This window comes from Callithrix jacchus, chromosome 18, assembly GCF_049354715.1.
Source record: "Callithrix jacchus isolate 240 chromosome 18, calJac240_pri, whole genome shotgun sequence".
NCBI lineage: Eukaryota > Metazoa > Chordata > Mammalia > Primates > Cebidae > Callithrix > Callithrix jacchus.
In genome coordinates, this window is record NC_133519.1 from 52300667 (window position 1) to 52315774 (window position 15108).

General features: G+C 33.7%; 1 protein-coding gene across 5 annotated transcripts in view; it reads left to right on the forward strand.

Moving 5' to 3' along the window:
- LOC118149217 (uncharacterized) overlaps window positions 1-15108 on the forward strand; it is a 468469-nt gene that overhangs the window by 337952 nt on the left and 115409 nt on the right. The window lies entirely within an intron of this gene.

Here is a 15108-nt window from a genome sequence, read left to right on the forward strand (position 1 = left end):
ATGCTGCCTGACAAATTTACAGTTCTAAAAAGAGGAAGAAAAAGGGGGCAAAAATCTAAACTAGTACTTTAGAAAAGAAGATATTCAAAGGGCCAATAAGCACATAAAAATATGCTCAATCTCAGCAGTTGTCAGATAAAGACAAATTAAATGCAGAAGAATATCACTGGACAACAACCACAAAGGCCAAATTTAAAAAGACAAGTGCCACCAAGGTGGCATGGAAAACAACGTGGACATTCCTTAAAGAACTAATAGTAGAACTTTTGGTTGGGCGCAGTGGCTCAAGCCTGTAATCCCAGCACTTTGGGAGGCTGAGGCGGGTGGATCACGAGGTCAAGAGATCTAGACCATCCTGGTCAACATGGTGAAACCCTGTCTCTACTAAAAATACAAAAAATTAGCTGGGCACGGTGCCTGTGATCCCAGCTACTCAGGAGGCTGAGGCAGGAGAATTGCCTGAACCCAGGAGGCGGAGGTTGCAGTGAGCCGAGATCGCGCCATTGCACTCCAGCCTGGGTAACGAGAGCGATACTCTGTCTCAAAAAAAAAAGAAAAAAAAGAACTAATAGTAGAACTTTTCCTCTACTGGGTATTGCAGAACACTAACATTATGATGCATTACCTAACACTAACAGGAAAGCAGGATTATTTAAGTGTATGAGCCACTCTTATTTGCTTCTTCTTGGTTCTATTTACCTTGTTTTTTAGTAGGCAAAACTAATCTAAACTCAATAAATGTAGTATTTGGGTTCATGTAACATAAATGTATTCCTCTGTTAGCCAAGGATTATCTAATTATTAATACCAAAATATGCCTTTAGCACTAAATAGATAAAAATCAAGAAACATGAGAAGAAATAAGCATCAACTTTAAAAATTTAAAATTTTTTGAAAAATAATTTGTCAATAATTGACATCATAGTTTAAATAAAAACAATAAGACAATGAAGCATGATGATTATAGCAGATGAGCTAAAATGTATGGCAGTAGTAGCAGGAGGGCCAGGAAGAAAGCCCCGGAAGGAGGTAGGTTGATGCAAAAGTAACAGGGGTTTTGCCACTCTTTTCAGTGGTATAAACCCCAATTATTTTTGCACCAACATAATACATTATGGCAAGCCTGTTATACATGAAGCGATATGGTATCACCTGAAGGGAAACACTGATGTTAAATATGTAATTATAAACTTTATTGAAATCACTAAAATATAATTGTAGACCTTATTGCAATCACTAAAATAACAAGCAAAAACTGATAGTGAATATATACAAAAAAACTCACAGAAAATACTAAATTCTACATAATGTAGAAAAGTGTAAACCAGAAAACAAAAAATAGAGGTAACAAATAGAAAGCATACAAAAATGAGTGCATACTATATGATTTCATTCATAGAAATTTATAGAAAATACAGAAAATTTATAATGACAGGAGGCAGATTATTGATTGACCTTAGATTGAAGGAGGATTAGGGAAAGGCAGAGGGAAGGATTAAAAGGAACTCTAGGAAGCTTTCCAGGGAGAAGGAAAGTTTGTGTCTTCATTGTAACAACATTTTTTTTACACATAAAAACTTTAGTAGTTATCACCACTTTCAGATTATATTGTATTGAAACATTGAAAAGAAAAGCCAATATATCATTCCTAAATGGTAATCGATCAGAATTTTCCTCTGTGTAATGGTTAATTATGCAGTGCAGTTAAACTGCATTTCTTATTATAGTAAATATTAGTTAGTGAACAGATTACTATGTATTAATCAGCTTGCTATGTTTTATATGGTTTGCAAAGAATGCATAATTTGTTTCATATTAAAGAAAGGAATGTGCACCTTCTAGGGATAGCTTATACTATACAGAAAGACATGGAGCAGATTTGGGGTTCAAAGTGTTTTACACTTTCATTACAAGTAGAGTGTTTGTTTAGTGTTTGAATATGTATGGGAACTTAGCAATTTTTAAGAATTTAAAATGATGCAATATAAGCGGTTTGGTTTTATTTATTTAAAAATTATTTTGAAAACATACATTTTTCTGTTTTATGTAGCTTTTTCTATTTCTTCTTTTCCTGTATCCTCCCTCTTAAAGTCTTATTGAATAACTTCCTATTACTTCTCTTTCTCTCTTTTGAAGTAATCGATCTCATTTATCTTCTTGCCTTACACCTTCTATTTCTTTAAAGATCCAGGTTTACTATTCAATAAACGTGTAAAATCTTCAATGAGAAACGATGGAGCAAAGTATTTATGTATTGGTAAGATACACACATGGTTAATACTTACCTAGACCATTGATTTTGCTTTTTGCTAACTCCTGTAGGGAAAAAAGTATGTAAGCTACTTGGCTAGAAATTATCAATAATTATTCTAAGTAGACTAAAATTGTTCAGAAAAAAAATAGACTTGCTTGAGATTGTTAAACCAATATAAGATAGACTGAAAGAATTTTTTTCTTAATTCAGAGAAATAAAGGACTTGCTCTTGTTCTCATACATTACACACATAAAACTATTTAAATGCCTGCGGATAATTTAATCAAGCAATGATGTAGATTATGCTAATAGATTTTATTGAAAAAATAGAATTCCATGAGAGGGAAAATATTTTCAATAATTTTTCAGGCAATTACATAGAAATATCTTCTATACTTTAAAATATTTTGATGTATAAACTAACTCACCCAAAATTTTTGTATGAGGCATTATGGTAGGTTTAGAGGGCATAATAGCAAAGTTATAGTCCTCTATTCCAAAATGCTCATTCTCTAATGGATTGGAAAGATAAGCCACAAGGTATTTATAAACAATGAAAAGGGGTGTAATGGAGATTTGGGCAGATTACTATGGTTTACTGCCGAGTTCTTATCAACCAAATAATTTACTGAGTTTAAGGTAGATAATAAATTTAAGAGATCACACTAATCGTTAAATGAATAATGTCACATTTTAGATTTAGAGCTCTTATAGCATAGAAACCCATAATCAACTTCATTTTTTTTTTCAAATTGGCATTCATTCTGCTTTGCATTCAAAACTTCCCAAACAGCAAATTCAGCTGTTTAAGCTCATCTGGCCTTCTCATCAACAGCCTTGGCTATTCTAGCCAAAACATAAGCTCAGTCCCTCACTTTTGACTATTCTTTCTTGTTTTGTCACAAGTAAATAAATTTCATGTTTCGGTGGACTGTTTCAGACAGGCACAGTTGAAAGAATGAACAATGTTTAGCCTGACCAAAGACAATGAATGGTTAGTATTGGTAAAACAGATCAGGCATATTCTACCCTGAAAAGCTGAACTAAAAGTATGCTGAAATTATTGCAGGACTTAACTAATAGTTTGGCAAATACTAAGTATTCATCATTGTACTAGATGCCTTTGAAATTATTGTATTTATTACAGATATATTATTAGCATATTTCATAAATGCAAGATTACGGCATGAACTACTTTTAAAAAATAAACTAAGCTAAACAACTTAAAGACATTAGTAAGAAAATAAGTTTTTTTAGTAGTACTTTGTTTCTTCTTCATTTTTAAAAATACCTTTGCTGAACCTAGTCTCTTTGGTTCACTTTTTTTTTTCCTTTTAGAACTTCTAATATACCCTCTAATTATCTCCTGGCATGTAAGGTTTCTGCTGAGATATCAGCTGTTTTACTAATTGGGATTTCCTTATATATGACTTAAAGTTGTTACTTCCTTTTTATAGAATTCTATGTTTACTTTTGACAGTTTGAGTATAATTTGCCTTAAGAAGACCTCTTTAGATTGAATCTATTTGGAAATCCTTAGACCTCCTATATCTGGATGACTATATCTCTTTCAAGACTTGGAATATTGTCAGCTATTATTTTATTAAATATTTTCTCTATGCCCTTGCCCATGTCTTCTTCTGGAACTCTCAAATTTAAATATTAGTTGCTTTATGGTGTTCATATGTCATGTAGGCTTTCTTTATTCTTTTTATTTACTGTCTATATTATTTTTAAAGGCTTGTTTTTAAGTTCAGAAATTCTTTCTTCTTGATCTAATTCATTGTTGAAACTAAATTGTTTTTTTCTCTTTATGGAAACCTTCAGTTCCAAAATTTCCGCTTGCTTTTTTAATGAGATAGATTCTCTTTGTTAAATTTCTCACTCAGATCATGAATCACTTTTCTGATACTTTACCTGTGTTGTTTATCTGTGTTATCTTGTGTCTCACTGAGGTTCTTTAACATCATGATTTTGAATCATTTCTCAGGCATTACAGACATTTTCTTTTCTTTGAGGTCTGTTACTGGAGAATTATTCTGTTCATTTGGAGATGTCATGTTTCTTTGCTTTTTCATGGTTCTATATCCTTACATTGATATCTATGCATCTGGTGTAACAGTCACTTCTTCTCTTTCACATATAGGTTTTCAGAGAAAAATTCATTTTTGTATGTATTTATAGTGCTGTTTAGGTAGGGTGCTTTGGCTTTGATTATATCCTATCCTCAAGGCCCCAGATGATGTGTGTGGGTGCTGTGGTGGTGGATAGGGCAGGAGGATGCTCAAGCTCCTGGAAAGCTTTGTCCATGTGGTCAATAGTTACATACTGCTTTAAGGTTTTAAACAGCTAATTTAAGTCTTGTCTATGCTATCAAAGTGTAACTAATTGACCTCCCTTACATTTATTTTAGATTCACTGTTATAGAAAAGAATTTATTTGGTGTAAAATAAATAAATACATACTTGGTAAATGACTTTTTGCATAAGAAGAAACAAAGCCTATAGGTATTTAACACTGCATGTGGCTTACTTTATATTAACTCAAGATTTTCCAAAAAAAATTACATAGAAGAGAATATAGGATTCTTTTGAAGGTAAACTTTTTATAAGTTAACGCAATTTAATGAACATATATCTCATGTTTAAAGTGCTGTAAATGACATTTTCTTTAATTACATCAGTTTTCTTATGCTAAATTATTTTTATGGATATCACTTTTAAGTCATATAGGTTTTGAAAAAAATTTTACTTTTCCCATATTTGGTAGGCATCACTCAGATCCAGTAAATTGCCAAGATCCATAGTTTTTACCTTCACAATAATCTTGTTTTCCCCTACATAAATTACAGGACAGTGCTCATTTGTCTGAACTTAAATGCCATATACTTACTCTAAGCTATATTCAAAATCCATAGTCACTGGTACCTAACTACATATTCTAGTTCATATATCAAACTCATTTCTAACTATTATTTGGATGGTTGAAAATTTGTTTCTATCTTGAAGCTTTTAATTTTACATGCGTGTTAAATCATAATGACACTCAGCATTCCTACATGCCCCTACTTTTAACCTAGTATATTTTATTGCTTAAATAACATTTTGTTGTGAACAATCAGAAAATCTCAGTGGCATTCCTTAATAAATATTCAGTTTACTCACAAATGCATGGTGTGATCTAGGCATAGCTCTTTATGCATCTGCAGGCAGGTGTCAGTCATTAAGGTGACTATGTTAATCTGGATTCATTCATTCACCCACCTGGGGATTGGATGCATTTTTTCTGATGCTGAATGGCCTCATATGGAAAAAAAAATGACATATTTTTTGCTCTACATATTTTGATTCAGGAGTAAAGTCTATAGGCACATTGCAAGTAAGAAAGAACCAGGGTCATTAATGCAATTAATTTAACACATCACAAAACCTAGAAGGCTAAAAGTTATTGTTCCCAAAGCTCTTTAATAATCTGGCTCTGCATCCTGGGTACAATTTTGGTTCTGTGAATATGATACTCTTTCTGTTTCACATGCTGACATTCAGGCTCCACCTGATGTGTTCCACTGACTCATCACAATTAAGATTTAAGATGTTGATATGGTTTGACTAAGTCCCCGCCCAACTCTTATGTTGAATTGTAGCGCCAACATTCCCGTGTGTTGTGAGAGAGACCCAGTGGGAGATAAGTGAATCATGAGAGCAGTTTCACCCCAAACTGTTCACATGACAGGGAATAAGTCTCACTAGATCTGATGATTTTATAAGGGGGAAACTCTTTTCACTTGGTCCTCATTCTCTCTTTTCCACCGCCATGTAAGATGGGCCTTTCACCTTCTGCCATGATTGTGAGGCTTTCCCAGCTATGTAAAACTGTGAGTCCATTAAGTCTCTTTTTCTTTATAAATTATCTAGTGTCAGGCATGTCTTTATCAGCAGTGTGGGAATAGACTAATACAGTAAATTGGTACTGGGAGTAGGGTGCTACTGTGAAGATACCTGAAAATGTGGAAGCAACTTTGGAACTGTGTAATAGGCAGAGGTTAGAACAGTTTGGATGGCTCCTAAGAAGATAGGAAAATGTGGGAAAATTTGGAACTCCTTAGAGACTTGTCGAATGACTTTGACCAAAATTCTGATAATTATATAGAGAATGAAATCTAGGCTGATGTGGTCTCAAATGGAGATGAGGAGCCTGTTGGGAACTGAAGTGAAGATGACTCTTGCTATGTTTTAGCAAAGAGACTGGCAGCATTGTGGCCCTGCCCTAGAGATTTGTGAAACTTTGTACTTGAGGGAGATGATTTAGGGTATCTGGTGGAAGAAATATCTAAGTAGCAAAGCATTCAAGAGATGACTTAGATGCTATTAAAAGCACTCAGTTTTAAAAGGGAAGCAGAGAATAAAAGTTTGGAAATTTTGCAGCCTGACTATGCAATAGAAAATAAAAGCCCTCTTTCTGAGGAAAGTCCAGCTGGCTACAGGATTTTGCATAAGTAATGAGAAGCCAAATGTTAGTTGCTAAGAAACAGTTGGGAAAATGTCTCCAGGACATGTTAGAGACCTTTGTGGCAGCTGTCCCATCACAGGCTGGAAGGCCTAGGAGGAAAGAATGTTATCCTGTGCTGGGACCTGGAACCCCTTGCTGTGTGTAGCCTCAGGACTTGGTGCCCTGTGTCCCAACCACTATAGCCATGGGTGAAAGGGACCAAGGTGCAGCTTGGGCACTGGCTTCAGAAGTTGCAAGCCCCAAGCCTGAGCAGCTTTCATGTGGTGTTGATCCTGTGAGTACACAGATGTTAAGAATTGAGGTTTGGGAACCTGTGCCTAGATTTCAGAGGATGTACAGAAATGCCTGGGTTTCCAGATAAGAGTTTGCTGTAGGGGAAGGCCCTCATGGAGAACCTCTTCTAGGGCAGTGGAGAAAGGAAATGTGAGATTGAAGCCCCCACACAGAGTCCCCACTGGGGTACTGAATAGTGGAGCTTTGTGAAGAGACCCACCATTCTCCTGACCCCAGAATGGTGGATCCACTGACAACTTGCACTGTGCACCTGGAAAAACCACAGGCATTCAACTCCAGTCAGGAAAGCAACCAGGAGGGAGGCTGTAACTGCAAAGCCAAGAGGTGGAGCTGCCCAAGGCCATGGGAACCAACCTCTTGTATCAGTGTCACCTGGAATGTAGACATGGAAACAGAGATTATTTCAGAGCTATAAGATTCACTGCCCTGCTGGCTTTTGGATTTGCATGGAGCCTTTAGCCCCTTTGTTTTCACTAATTAGTTTAATTTAGAATGGGTGTATTTATCCAATACCTGTACCCCCATTGTATCTAGAAAGTAACTATTTTTCTTTTGATTTTACAGGCTCATAGGCAGAATAAACTTGTCTCAGATGACACTTTGGACTGTGAACTTTTGAGTTAATGCTGAAATGAGTTAGGACTTTGGGGGACTGTTGGGAAGGCTTGAATGGTTTTAAAATAGGGATTATATGGTTTGGTTATGTCCCTACCCAAATCTCATTTTGAATTGTAACTCCAATTATTCCCATGTGTTGTGGGAGGAACCGTGTGAGAGATAATTTAATCATGGAGGTGGTTTCCTCCCATATTGTTCTTGTGGTAGTGAATAAATCTCATGAGGTCTAATGGTTTTATAAGGAGAAACCCCTTTCTTTTGGTCTTCATTCTCTCCTGTCCACCACCATGTAATATGTGCTTTTTGTCTTCTGCCATGATTATGAGGCCTCTCAGCCACATGAAACTGTGAGTCCATTAAACTTCTTTTTCTTTATAAATTATCCAGTCTCAGATATGCCGTTATCAGTAGTGTGAGAATGGACTAATATAGATGTTCTTACAAATTTAGGCAAAAAATGATTGCTCATTATCCATAGTAACATGTAGCTTCCTTGTAGCTCAGTTAAATAATGATAACTAACTTGACACAGTGAACACACATTGCAGTGGCAATCCTTCACATCCCAATGTCCATCAGACACAGTCACACCAAAGAACAGGTTTTCAGCTGCCAACTAGGGAACATCAGTCTCACCAGAGTAACCACACATCTACAGATCATGCCAATTCCCACCTCTAAAAGTCAAGTGATCCTTGAAATTCCCATGTCCCCAAATTTTTGTACAAGATCATCTACGATCTGCTCTGCTTAAAAAGACTGTGCACGAGCTGCACAGTTCAATTTTACTAAATAAGCAATGTCTTTAAATAAAGCTGTCTTTTTATGTTACATTTTGAATGGTGGTCTCATCATCCTGAACCAGAAGTAGCTGTGTTGTACCTTTAAACATCCAGCATCCAGCTGTAGCAACATCAGTCTCTTGACCTCTATGTAACAGCTAGCCATACGAATTTAAAGCTAAAAGTCCACTGTTGGCTTCTTCCCTTTTTCTTCATTTTCTTCTAATGATTTTATAAGCTTATACGGATTCTTCATTAAATCATTTTCAGCCAGAAACACTGAAGACTTTTTAGGTTTTCTTATTTTCTACATTAAAATCTCAAGAACACAGCATAAAACATTCTTTGATTATCAAGTACATTACATTATATTTAGCTATCTATTTTTATCCTATGTAATATTTAAACTATTTTATATTTTTTGTTTCACATTCTGTATATGATATATATACAATCTGTATATTTAGATCATATATAATGTAAATCATATTTTATATAAATTATATACAAGTTATGTATATTCATAATTATATGTAATTACATTTATATATTAATATGTAATCTAAATAAGCTCATGCATATGTCAGGAGACATCTCTGCAAAATGTCATGTCTGGAATAGCTTTACATAATATTAAATATCTTTAATTTTAATTTAGAAAAATGAGTAATATTTCATGCAAATATGCTTTTCTCTTGAAATTAAAATATTTTTCTCAGAAGTGATAAACATGTCAACATATGTATATGCATTAGATTATAATTAAATATCATTTGATTTACACAATTAAAATGTAAAAAAAAGTAAGTAACTGAGAAAAGTGTTCCCTCAAATTATATAAAATATAAATCATTGGCATCTATATAATAAGAAAATGAAACTCTTTCATCTGAATCTCCACAGAATAGACATTTTCTGCACTAATAGAGGAAAGAAATCTTACAATCTATTTGTATGCACTTCTGCAGAAGATTTAATGTCAAATTCCCTAAACAGTGAATACTCAAGGCATTTTGGAGAGACTCTCATTCTTCAGTCATCTTTTGTCAGATTGTTTCTTATATAATTTTACTTGCTCTGTGTTATCTCTACAAATGAAGAAAAAGCAAGTAGCAACAAGTATTGCACTTCTCTCTGTGGGGTGGCAAATACAATAGTAAGAAAATAAATTGCCTTCACTGTGCGATCTTTTCATGTACTGCTTAACGGTAGGTGGCCCTCCTCTGATCATCGGTTGAATGCCTTTAGGAACAGTTTGTGGCAGTTCAGAAGACAGACTCCTAGGAATTCTATAATTGGAGTAGAATACAAGAGCTCTAAATGTGTTACCCTGAGGAAAGCTTGAGAGAACTAGAGTAGTCAGGGTCTATTTATTACAGTGAAAAAAAATTTTTGAGCCATAACACAAAGTGATCATTTCTTAATACATTGTAGCCTCAAGTACACCATATCATTGTATGTACATAAACTTAGTCACTTTTTATGATCTTCACTTTACAATTCATTTATTTTTTATAAGGCTGTAAACAAGTTTAGTAATGCTTTTCTACATACCCTTTAGGTACTTTTGAATAGTATACACTTTTTTTCTTAATTTTACTTGAGATAATCTTTTTTCTCCGTAATCCTTAACCATATTTGCGACTCACAAATTTCAGAAAATTACTCAGGAATGTACAAAAAATAGTAAAAAGGATTAATATTTTCATTCCTAGCATCCTTAAAATGACAAAATTATAGAAATATAAAACAAATAAGTGGTTGGCAGGGTTTAAGAAGATAGAGGTGAGGAAGGAAATCTGGGAATTATGAGAGACTGTTTTCAATACTCCTATTCATTATAGTATTGGAAGTCATAGCCAGAGCAATCAGGCAAGAGAAAGAAATAAAAGGCATTCAAATTGAAAAAGAGAAAATCAAATTATCTCAGTTTGCTGATACAATTTTATACCTAAAAAACCCCAAAGACTCCTCCCTAAAACTCTTGGATTTGATAAAAACACTCAGTAATGTTTCATAATACAAAATCAACATACAAGAAAATCAATGACGTGTATAGCTCAAGCTAAGAACCACATCAAGAAAGCAATCTTATTTATAGTAAGTAATAAAATAAGATACTAAGAGTACATTTAAGCAAGGAAGTAGAAGATCTCTATAGGAAAGCTACAAAACATTGATGAAAGAAATCATAGGTGACACAAATAAATAGAAAAGAAAAAAACAGGTTCCTGAATTGAAAGAATTAACATTGTTAAAATGACCATACTGCCCAAAGCGATTTCTGTAGATTCAATCCAATCTCTATCTAAATATGTCTTAATTCACAGAATTAAAAAAAATTCTAAAGTTCACATGGAAGTGAAAAAGAGCAGCAATAGTCAATGCCATTCTAAGCAACAAGAAAAAATCCTGAAAGTATCACATTACCTCACCTCAAATTATACTACAAGGCTATATTAACAAAAACAGGATGGTACTGGTATACAAATAGATATCAGAACCAAATAGGGGACCCAGAAGTAGAGCCACAGATCTTCAGACAAGTTATTTTTAAGAAAGTCAACAAAAGCATATACTGGGGAAAGAACAACTTTTTCAAAAAAATGGTGCTGAGAAAATTAGATTGTCATATGCAGAAAAATGAAGCAGAACCCTTATCATTCATCATATGCAAGCATCAACTCAAGATGGATCAAAGACTTAAATGTAAGACCTAAAAACCATAAAAATTCTAGAAGAAACCTGGAAAAACTTTTCTGAACATTGATCTTCTTACAGTCTGTTGCTTAGTCCCCACTTAAGGTAGGTTTGTGTTCTTGTCTCATGACCAAGTAGAATAAGACATACCGACATCAGAGAGCAAAGAAAAAGGAAAGCTCTCAGCAAAGAGAGGGGGCCTTGATAGCAGGTTTCCAGAAGTGGTACAGAGTTCTAGATTTTTATATGACAGTAGCCAAAAAATCTTCTGTGTGTTTTTCCCAAATAAGAGAGAAAGTTCCCTCCTAGGGGTGCTGCATCTGCATATGCCTAGGTTTGGCCAGAGTGACTCCGTCTTGTTTATTACCCATGAGTGCTAAGCAAAATCCATGGTGGGGGGCGGCACTGAGGAAAGGGCAAAAACACAATGCTAATGTCATGTTAACAACATTTTAATGAGCTCAATTAAGGACATTTAGGTTGATTTATTGCAACTCTACCTAAGTGGGGACAGTCTCTTCTGAGCAACATCCTAACACAAGGAAAATGTCTTAACCATATTACTTTCCATTAGCTGCAGAAACAACATAGGTGCTATCCTGTGGTTTTTCCTTTGCCCTTTTCTGTCCTCCTGAGACCACCCCTTCTCTGTCTGAGACCCTAACTGCCTCCTCTTTCAGTCTAGGCAAATAATTCATGAATACGACATCCAAAGCACAAGCGGCAAAAACAAAAATAGACAAATGGGACTTAAAATATAAATATTCTTCACAGAAATAAAATATAATCAACAGAATAAACAGAAAACCTGCAGAATGATAGAAAATATATTCAAACTATGAATCTGATAGGGGACTGATACTCAGAATTTATTTACAAGAAACTCAAGTCATCAACAACAATATACACAAACTCCACTAGAAAGTAGGCAAAAGACCTGAAAATATATTTTTAAAAGTAGACATACACATGATCAAGAAGGATATAAAAAATAAAACACTTGACTTCTTAATAATAAGAGAAATACAAGTCAAACCACAATGAGATACCATCTTACACTCATCAATGGCTTTTATTAAGCAACAAAATTCACAATTGCAAAGATAAGAACCAACCTAAGTGCCCATCAATCGATGAGTGGCTAAAAATGTGGTACATATACATCACAGAATACTACTCTGCTATAGAAATAATTAAATAATGTCTTTTGCAGCAACCTGGATGGAGCTGGAGGCTATTATTCTAAGTGAAGTAACTCAGGAATAGAAAACAAAGTACCTATGTTCTCACTTATTAGTGATAACTAAGCTTTGGGTACCCAGAGGTATACAAAGTGATTCAAAGGACTCTTGAGACTCAGAACAGGAAGGATAGAAGGCAGGTGAGGAATAAAAAACTACAAATTGTATACAATGTATACCACTTAAGTGATGGATAAACTAACATGGCAGACCTTAGACTTCACCACTTTATGATTAATTCATGTAATCAAAAAACGTGTACCCCAAGAGCTATTGAAGTAAAAAAAGAAAAGATAAAAAATAACATGCCAGGATGCAAAGAAAAGGGAATGCTTATGCACTTTGGGTGGGAATGTAATTTAAAACAATGTGTATTGAAAACAGCTTATGGAACCTACTCAAGTAACTCAAAACAGAATTACCTTTCAATTCAGCAATTACACTACTGGGTATGTAGCCAATAGAAAAGAAATTATTATATTAAAAAGATAGCTACACTCATGTTTATCACAGTACTATCTACAATATCAATGTAATGGAGTCAATCTAAGTGTCCCTCAACAGATGATTGAATTAACAAATTGTGGTATATAGGTACCATTTAATACTGCACAGCCATTAAAAAGAATAGAAACATGTATTTTGCAGCAACATGGATGGAACTGGAGACCATTACCTTAAGTAAAACAACTCAAGCAGAAAGTGAAATACAAAATGTTCTCACATATACATGAGAGCTAAATGTGTACATGTGGACATAGCATATGAAATGATAGGCACTGAAGGCTCAGAAGGGTAGGGGGAGACTAATGATAAATTACTGTGGGCAATGCATACTAATCAAGTGATGGTTAAACTAAAAGCACAGATTTTGCCTCTGAACTATATCCAGGTAATATAATTGCACTTATAACTACAGTTTATGCAGATAATAAATAAAAAAGCAATATGAGGGGTCCTTGTGGTTTTCTGGTTTATGATCTTCTACTAAAGTGTCTCAAAAAGTTATTAATGAGGAAACCTGAGTAAATAAATACAGGATCTCTTTTTGTTATTTCTTACAACTATTTTTGAATATACATTATCTAAAAATAAAGGTAATTAAAATACATGAGGGAATCAGATTAAAAAGGACTAAACTTAGATTTCTAAAAAGCAAATACTAGTTCCTAGCAATTATAAGTCCATGTATTATCTCTATATCCTATTAAATATTATATAACTTGTATGAAGTAATATTGAAATTGCTCCAATTTATATGATCATGGAGTTTGTATCCGTGATAATCTTCTCTACTTCTCTATTCTAAATATGTCATGCAACTTCAGAAATGATGGGATAAAGTACTGGGAAAGAAATATAAAACAGAATATGAGTGAATGTCCATATGATGCAATATATTACATTGTTTTACAAATTCATATCCTTTCTTCTAATAGTGGAAATCAAAGGAATTAGATGATCACATCAATAGTAGAATTAAGAATAAAATTCCAAATATCAAACTGTCTCTAGATTTAACAAATATATTATGAAACACAGTATTTAATAAAAGCACCCCCAAATGAGATCTAAAATAATTTGAATTTTTCGCAAACTATGGAAAACTAGAACAAAGCAACATTCATTACTTTAAATTTTAATCTTTAATTTGTAAATGCAATAAGTTCAAAATATGCATCTTTGTACAATTGCATACATGTACAAATGAATTGATGATTCAAAATTACAGTGAAATTTTTTGGTTACAATTAAAAACTCTGAAGTATATTGTCTGTAAGTTACTTATAACACATCTTAAAAGCAAAATGCACAATATTAATTTAAAAATTAAGCCAATCTTTTGAACAGTATTTCAGAATTGTCATAGAGATTGTTTCCTTTTGAAATTGATTGAATATTCTCTCACAATGAGCCATTTTTATTCATGATATAAGAGGATGACTCCGTATTAACAGGATGACTGTGCTTTAAAATTATGCCTAGAACATTTATAATCTACATACTCAAAGTTTAAATCCCCAGTTTATGAGATAATAATTTGCTTCCAATAGAAAATAAAATATCTACACAGTGAAGATATAAATCAAGATAATCTCCAAATTCTCTTCTAGCATAGATACTTTATTACTCTATTCAGAACTACAGAATATATCTTAAACTATGGAATAGATTTTAAGCATTGATTAATTGGCAGAGCAAAGATTTGAAACACTAAGAAGACACTAATCACATGTAATTCTTTTTTTTTTGACGGAGTTTCACTCTTATTACCCAGGCTGGAGTGCAGTGGCGCGATCTCGGCTCACTGCAACCTCCGCCTCCTGGGTTCAGGCAATTCTCCTTCCTCAGCCTCCTATGTAATTCTTAAGAGTATTATACAGCTAAATAAAATTGCATAAATAATATTTCATTGAATATTAGCCATTTAAAGTTTATCATATGTAAATATAATACAATTTAAATATATATATAATTACAGATTCTTACATACAAAACAGATATAATCATTATGGCAGTGTTAATATTTAATTTCAAACCAATGTAAAGTTTGAAAAGAATCAATTTAAGATAATATATATAGATTTTTTAATTGTACTTTAGATTCTGGGGTACATGTGCAGATCATACAGGATTGTTACATAGGTACATACATGGCAAGGTGGTTTGATGCCTCCATCCCCTCGTTACCTATATCTGGTAATTCTCC